This window comes from Sceloporus undulatus, chromosome 2 (genome assembly GCF_019175285.1).
Source record: "Sceloporus undulatus isolate JIND9_A2432 ecotype Alabama chromosome 2, SceUnd_v1.1, whole genome shotgun sequence".
In the NCBI taxonomy this organism is placed as follows: Eukaryota; Metazoa; Chordata; class Lepidosauria; order Squamata; family Phrynosomatidae; genus Sceloporus; species Sceloporus undulatus.
The window spans coordinates 68912373-68920199 of NC_056523.1; the positions used below are offsets into that span (position 1 = coordinate 68912373).

At 40.0% G+C, this 7827-nt stretch overlaps 1 protein-coding gene across 1 annotated transcript in view; it reads right to left on the reverse strand.

Moving 5' to 3' along the window:
• PRKCD (protein kinase C delta) overlaps positions 1-7084 on the reverse strand; it is a 131519-nt gene extending 124435 nt beyond the window's left edge. Inside the window, exon 1 of the mRNA XM_042452297.1 lies at positions 6992-7084. The gene's annotated coding sequence lies outside the window, so the exon portion shown is untranslated. The remainder of the gene's footprint in view (positions 1-6991) is intronic.
• Positions 7085-7827: the final 743 nt, after the last annotated feature.

Genomic DNA, 7827 nt, shown 5'->3' on the forward strand with positions numbered 1-7827 from the left:
ATAATAATAATAATAATAATAATAATAATAATAATAATAATAATAATAATAATTCAGGAGCAAGAGGAAAGTAGAACAAGCAAGCCCCCCCCAAAATAATGCGCATAAGTTGTCAAAAGAGGCTGATTTCCCTACATGCCCCAGCTTGGACCCACAGCCCTACTTCCCTGAGCAATCCTCCTTCCTTCCGACCCTCACCTCCCTTTCAGCTTTCTCCACCACCCCCACCTCCCTCTGACAATAATCCAGGCGCAAGAGGGAATGAAAGAAGAACAAGCAGCCTGATTTCCCTACATGCCCCAGCGCATCCCCACAACCCAATTCCCCCTGGAAATCCTCCTCCTCCTCCTCCTCCCTTCAGACCCTCTCCTTCCTCGGGGATGCCCATTGACCCTTTCCCCCAGCTCCTTCATCCTCCTCCTCCTCCTGCTCCATTTTAGGATCCCCTCCATGGCTCCCTTCCTCCCACAGCCCCTTTCTCCTCCTCCTCCTCCTCTTCCTCTTCCTCCTCCTCCTTCATCACTTTCTCCACCCCCCACTTCTCTCCAGCCTTCTGCAGCCCAAAAGTCACCCCTGATTTCCCCCTTTCTCCTGTCACCCTTTGCATCCAGCGATTCCCCTTTTTCAGCTCTTTCCTCCTCCTCCTCCTCGCCCTTCCCTTCTGATGATGGGAGGGAATGCTCTGACCTCTGCCCGCCCCCTGCCCCTAATCCCTCCCTAATTTGCCCCGATCATGATTGAGGGCAAGTTCAAATTTCAGGCAACCCGAGTCTTTTGGGAAAAGATGGATTTTAGCCCGAATCTGGATACCCCGTGGTAAGGGGCATTTCCTTGTGCAAGCCCTGACATGGATTGTGAAGGATTCGGATCCAATATGAACTTCACATGCAAGAATCGGTTTGAAACCCAAGTTTTTCTGTAGTCTGAATGGCCCCATAGATGTTAGGTGATGAAGGTTGTGGAGCAGTAAAAAGGGGCTGGAGAACAGAACTGTAGGTGCTGGCTTTCATCTCTTAGGAACCCTGGAAGACACTAACTCATTGCCAGATCTATCAGATTGGCTAGCTTCTGGACATGTTTCTTGGGAGTTCTGTTTGCTTTAGAAAGAAACTCATCTTAGGCTGGTGCTGGATGGCACATGTGTACCTTGCAACGGTGGATGCTTTGCATGGACCAACAAAGTTTTGCTGGATCACTGAGACTTCAGTGGCTTTTAACTACCCATGCCTCTGCCCTCACAACATGCTAAATGGAGTAACTTTCATGTTCCTGCTATGAAGCATGGCTGACCCTGAAGAATGATTCATATAAACAGTAGACAAAATGAAGGTTTGGAATACCACTGATTCAACCAAGCTGACTTGATGGACCCAATCATAGTACAGTACTTATCTCAACTATTGAGCATTGCTTATCTCAACTATTGAGCATTCCAGACTCGAATGGCTGTCTGTGAGCCTGCAGGGGACCAGGCAGCTGAAAAAACATGTATGTACCACTCCTCTGATATTTTAAAAGTGTAGCATCCCTGTTTTCACCCTTGAATGTGGCTATAATCTGGCAAATTAAGGAGCAAAACAAGGTAATAATATTTTTCCCTGACCTGTCTTCCTTTCTGCAGTAATTTTGTTATGTTTCTAATTTTCCACCCCATTCTAATACTTTCTTCCTTAAATTTTTTATTTGATGCTCAGAAATATCATTTATATACCCAACAAGGTCATCTACAGGAAGTCCAGAAATTAGGTGCAAAAAATAAGGCCGCACTGGCACTTCTGCAATAATCCAGTTTGACACCACTTTAACTTCCATGGCTCAATGCTATGGCATTCTGGGAATTGTAGTTTTTTGTGAGACATTTATCCTTCTCTGTCAGAAAGTTCTGGTGCCACAATGAACTACAATTCCCAGAATACCATAACATTGAGCCATAGTGATTAAAGCGGTGTCAAATTGGGTTATCTCTGCAGTGTCATCCACTTGAACCAAGCCACTTTAGGTTACAGTCCATAATTAGGATAAGTGCCAAAAGTGATAACACGTTAGCTCAGGAGAGATCCTATTATTAAGAATCTTTTTTCAATCAAGCCATTTTTTTCCAGACTGATAATGAAAGTTCACTAATTTTCACTTATTTAAGATGATGTTTTTCTCATGTCACTTAATCAATTCATTACTCCACCTTCTCCAAATGAACTGTACTGCTCCTTGAAAGAATAACACTCCTCTTCCCTTAGAAAAAGACAAACAGGAGATGAATAAATCTTGGTATTTACTTGTGACAGTCCTAACACCCACACTGATCAAAACACCAACAGTCACCAGTCATCACTGTCTGGAACCTGTGCAGAAAATTAATAAACAACGTAAGTATTGGATTAATTCCACACCATGAAGAAATTTCTGTTGAGTCTCTTTTGTAGTATTCAAGCTCCTCTCAGAGCTAGAGGTGCTAAATGGAAATGGATCTATCCCTTTCCTTGCCACAGGTCACAAATGTGAAAACTATTGAAGAAATAGGAAGCTGTAGTGGTAGTAGCGGCAGCAGAACATTTTAAGGAGTGTTAACATTTTTTGCATACCTTATGAGAAACTGTGCTAATGAATATAGACCTGAATCCTACTGTTAGTCTTTGAACCATTGAACGATTGATTCAAGAGGTCTTCTTGGGTTAATCAACAGGATCCAGGTCAGAATATTGATTTTTATTCAATAATTTAAATAGCATTTGTATTTTTGGGAAGGTATTTTTGATAGTTTTACTCCATAATTTATGCAATGTCCATTCAGATCCATCGAGTGTAATGGAACTAGGGGCCAGTCTACATGTGTACTTTATGCAAATTGTCGTGGATTTTCACAGCTTTGAACCAACTCCTACTGTCTAAACCTTTCTGAGCTTATTCCTGCCAAGTTGCATGTATGCTATTTCTGTCTGCCACACGCTGCATTTTTTTGGCTGTCAAAGGATGCTGACAAACACACATTTGCTTCCCTTGTCATGTAACCCTCTCTCTCCCTACAGGTTAGCATTGTGCTTTTCTCCAGTCACCTACTGTTTGGATCCCTTTGGCTATTGTATGCTGCACAGTTCTGAAAACAGGAGCTTAATTCATTTATCTGATCAGGCTTTTAATACAATTAGCTCTTCCTTGTCTCAAACAGTAGGTGAGAGTTAATAATGGGGAAGGGAGATACTCAGGTGGAAGGGCTATTTGTATTTTTCCTCCAAGGAACCTTTAAATCACCACCATCTTTGGGTGAAGGTGAATACTGAATCCCAGTTCCAAACAGCCAGTTCCAGATTGAAAAAAATAATTAAAAATGCTGAAAAATGCCAAGGAGATTAGGCAAACTCTATATGTACTAAAACCAAAGAAATCTGTTAGCAGTAACATCCATGTGCCCGCCCGTCTACCCACCCCCTGCTAGCAAAGGCATTCAAAGAGGAGAAGAAGATGTTCATACAACTGATAATGCACATCCTTGAAGACAATATCTCAAAATATGGTAAAATGTGCAATATCTTTTTCTTTGGAGTTTGAGTACTTTTCCACTCCACCTCAAAGGGGAGAAGTACATTCAAATCATGTATGGCTGGACCATATTCTACTCGCATTCTACCAGGATAATTTTCATTGTGTAGACTGGCTCTTACTCCCACATCATTTTGTATAGAATTAGAGCCTGAAGATTAAGTTAATCATTTAAGTTTTATCATTCTTATTTGTCATCAAATCAACCCTATGAATGAGAGATCTCCAAGATCCCCAGTCACCAACTGCCCTGCTAAGGTCTTACAAACTCAGGACTGTAGCTTCCTTGATTGAGTTTATTCACTGGTAATGCAGTCTCCCTCTTTGCCTTCTACCTTCCATTTTATCAAGCATCATAATCTTTTCCAGTAAGTTATGTCTTCTCACGATATGTCCAAAGTACAACAGTCTCATGTTAATGATATTTGTTTCTCCAAGGCTCATTCATTTGTCTTTTTAGCACTCCATGGTATCTGAGATCTAGTGTCATGTGTCCAATGACACAATGTGCTATCTAGTGCTATGTGTCCAATGACACAATTCTCTTTCTGACAACTTTCTTTACTGTCCAGCTTTCATATCCATATCGAGAAATATGAAATAATATGGCCTACACTGTAGTCAATAAGCAAACAAATATGCACCTGTGCATACACTTTTATATTTATTTGTCAGTGTGGGGTTATAGCTAAGTCAGTAGCTATATAAACATGTTATTTGTTTTAGGTGTAAGTATTTCCCTGGATATGCAAATTTTGCTTAAGTTATGTGTGTTGAAATTTACACAATGTATTTTGAATAAAAGTCTTATTACTTTGGATTTTGTTTAGTTTACATTGCTCCTTTGTATTGCTAATATCTCCCTTTTATCATTTACTGACAGAGTACAGTCTTCTTTTGATCTATTCAAAAGCAAAATGAACTAATTAGATACAAGATTTACTGCATCTTCAACAACTTGGCTAATTTTTAAAAAATAGTACCATACCCCACATACTTAAACTTTTTTTTCATGCCTTGTCAATGGCAAGGTTCATCTGCTTTTAAAATAATTAGTCTATTCAATTGTTTTTTTCTTCATCTTTATAATTTTCCATGATTACATTCCATAATTTAAATTTCCCATGATCAGTTTAACATCACTAGTGACACCAGACTTAGTGCAGTTAGCTGATTGGCGGCGTGGACATCCCTCTGTCTGGACATTGGCTTAATCACACTAGGGCAACAAACTCATATTTTTTGTATATCACTAGAACTTCTGAAGTAAATCTGCACATGAGGCTTTGTTGCTACTTTTAAATATGGATTTTACTGAATATTGAACCACAAAAGCATAAATTCAACATGTAAACAAAATGCACTGAACAGAAAATAAGGGGAAAAACTGCTTAGAAAATGTAGGCTATTGGTGTTTTTTGGAATGTTGATAGACTCTCATAAAATTCCTCCTTCCTCGTTCCCAATACATCTGGAGGTATTGATAGATAGCCAGCATGGCAGAATCATAGAATCATAGAGTTGACTCTGTTTTAAAGTCTCCAAAGAAAGAGACTCCAGCACTCTCCGAAGGAGTGTGTTCCACTGTCCAACGGCTCTTATTGTCAGGAAGTTTCTCCTAATGTTGTGGTGGAACTCTTTTCCTGTAGTTTGCTTCCATTACACTGGGTCCTATTCTCTGAAGCAGCAGAAAACAAGCTTCCTCCATCCTCAATGTGACATCCCTTCAAATACATAATAGGGCTATCATATCGCTTCTTAACCTTCTCTTCTCCAGGCTAAACATGCCCCACTCCCTAAGTCTCTCCTCAGAGGTCATGGTTTCCAGAACCTTCACTATTTTGGTCACACTCCTCTGTACATGCTCCAGCATCTCAACATCCATTTTAAATTGTGGAGCCCAGAACCGGACACAGTATTCCAGGTGAGGCCTGACCAAAGCAGAATAGAGTGCTACTTTTACTGTACTTTCTTTGATCTAGACACTATATCTATTGATGCAGCCTAGAACTTCATTGGTTCTTTTAACTGCTGCATCACACTATTGACTTATGGTCTACTAGGACTCCTAGATCCCTTTCTCATGTACTGTAATCAAACCAGGTGTTTCCCATTCTATATCTGTACATTTCATTTTTTTTCTCCCTAAGTGTAGTACCTTACATTTCTCCCCTTTGACATTCATCTTGTTAGTTTTGGCTCAGCTTTCTAATCTATTAAGATAATTTTGAATTTTGACCCTGTCTTCTGGTGTATTAGCTACTCCTCTTAATTTGGTGGGTAAACATGCCCTTATCTTCATCGAAGTAATTGATAAAGATGTTGAATAGCACTGGGTCCAGGACAGAACCCTGTGGCACCCCACTAGTCACTTCTCCCCAGGATGCAGAGGAGCCATTGCTGAGCACTCTTTGGCTTCAGTTGTTCAACCACAAATTCACCCAACAATTGCATTGTCAAGCCCACATTTTACTAACTTGTTTGCCAGAATATCAAAGGGGATCTTGTCAAAGGCCTTACTGAAATCAAGATATGCTTCATCCATATATATATATATATATATATATATAGTGGTTTGAAAGTTGCACTGTGACTCTGGAGACCAGGGTTTGAATCCCTATTCAGCCACTGGGTGACCTTGGGCAAGTCACACTCTCTCAGCCTCAGAGGATGGCAATGGCAAACCCCTTCTGAAGAAATGTGCCAGGAAAACCCTATGATAGGTTCATTTTAGGATCTTATCTTAGGATCAGCATAAATTGGAAACATCTTGGTTGTCCTCCCTTGAACAAATTCTAGCTTGTAGATTGGCTTCTGTGGTGCCCAGAACTACACACAATACACAATACAGGACTGTCCCCTCTATGTAAAGTAGGGCTTATATCTGTCCTAGTGGCAACACTGAGACATAATTCACCATAAATCTGCATATATTCTCATTTTGGTATCAGTATACGATACCATAATACATAACTTAGGAGCAAGTCAGTATTTCATTAAGGAAGAGGGAGGTGATGTACAAAACTATATTCATAAGAAATAATTGGACCTCTTAACAGGCAGTATAAAGTATCTTTTCTTGCATTTTACTTGGGTGGCTGTTCTCTATGTGTTCAACCAGGAGTTTGTAAAGTGCACCTGTGGACCATAAGTGTATTTTTTTGGTCCACCAAGGCCCTCACACTCCCACAAACTTTTTTTTTATAAAAATTGGATATTTTTAATAAAAAATGACCCCATGCTGATTTTTAAAATAAAGCACAACAAAATACCCCAACCTATAACAGTTAAGCTACGGTGATACAAAATTACCACCAGAAGAATTTATAGGATTAGGAGAATTTCTGAATTTTGCAGACAAATCCAATTTCAAGGGAATAGTAAGACACAAGTATTAGAGAGAAGGGAGAAAGAAGCTGTTCTTAATAAAGCATGACTGAAATTTTGCTCTTACCTTTCTGTACTTTCCAGCTGGAGTTTGGGCAGTGTAAATGAGTCAGATGAGGCAGAGTTTGTCTGCCTTGATTCCTTAAGAATAACACTTTTTTTCATTAAGTACAGTTCATACTAATCCAACTATTGCAGGCAATAAATATCATCCCAATATGCTGTTCTGTGGGCAGCCTCCCATTGGTTTGATACTACTGTCTTTACTGCAAGGAGCAAAATGGAATTCTAAGTGTAGTTGGAAGTGCACAAACAAAACAGATGCTCATTCTGTGCCAGACCTTTCAGAGCTGACAGTTTGAGAAGTGTTTTCTTATTCTGGGAACATCAAAAGATGTTTACAAATTTATTATGCAAGTGAATAGGTATGCCTATGTAAAGATAACTGTTTTGGACATGCTATAATTTAGCATTACAAGCATGAGGCCAGCCTCTTGCTCACACACTCTCCCTTCCTCCTCTGAGGTGGTTCTGAAGACACATTCTGAAGACATGTTTTGCTTCTGTTTTACAAACTGTAGTTAATCTTAAGTGTTTTGTTGAGACAAAGCAACTTCTAACCATCATATAAGAAACGTCTTGTTTCAACAAACCATACTTAAGATCCAGAACAGTGCCCAATTACACAAGATCCATTGTGGTAGTAATTGCACATTTTCAGTGAACACAGGGCTGGCTCCCAATACAGTTTTTCTTGTGCAAATGGTTGTATGGTAGTTTGTGCAAGAAGTTGTGCTGACAGTTGTGCAACCAGATGCTCAACCTCTTGCACGGTTAAGGTTCCCAGCCCAGGACTAGCCCAGCCAATGTTGTTACAATGGGAAGCTCCCCCCCCCATGCCAC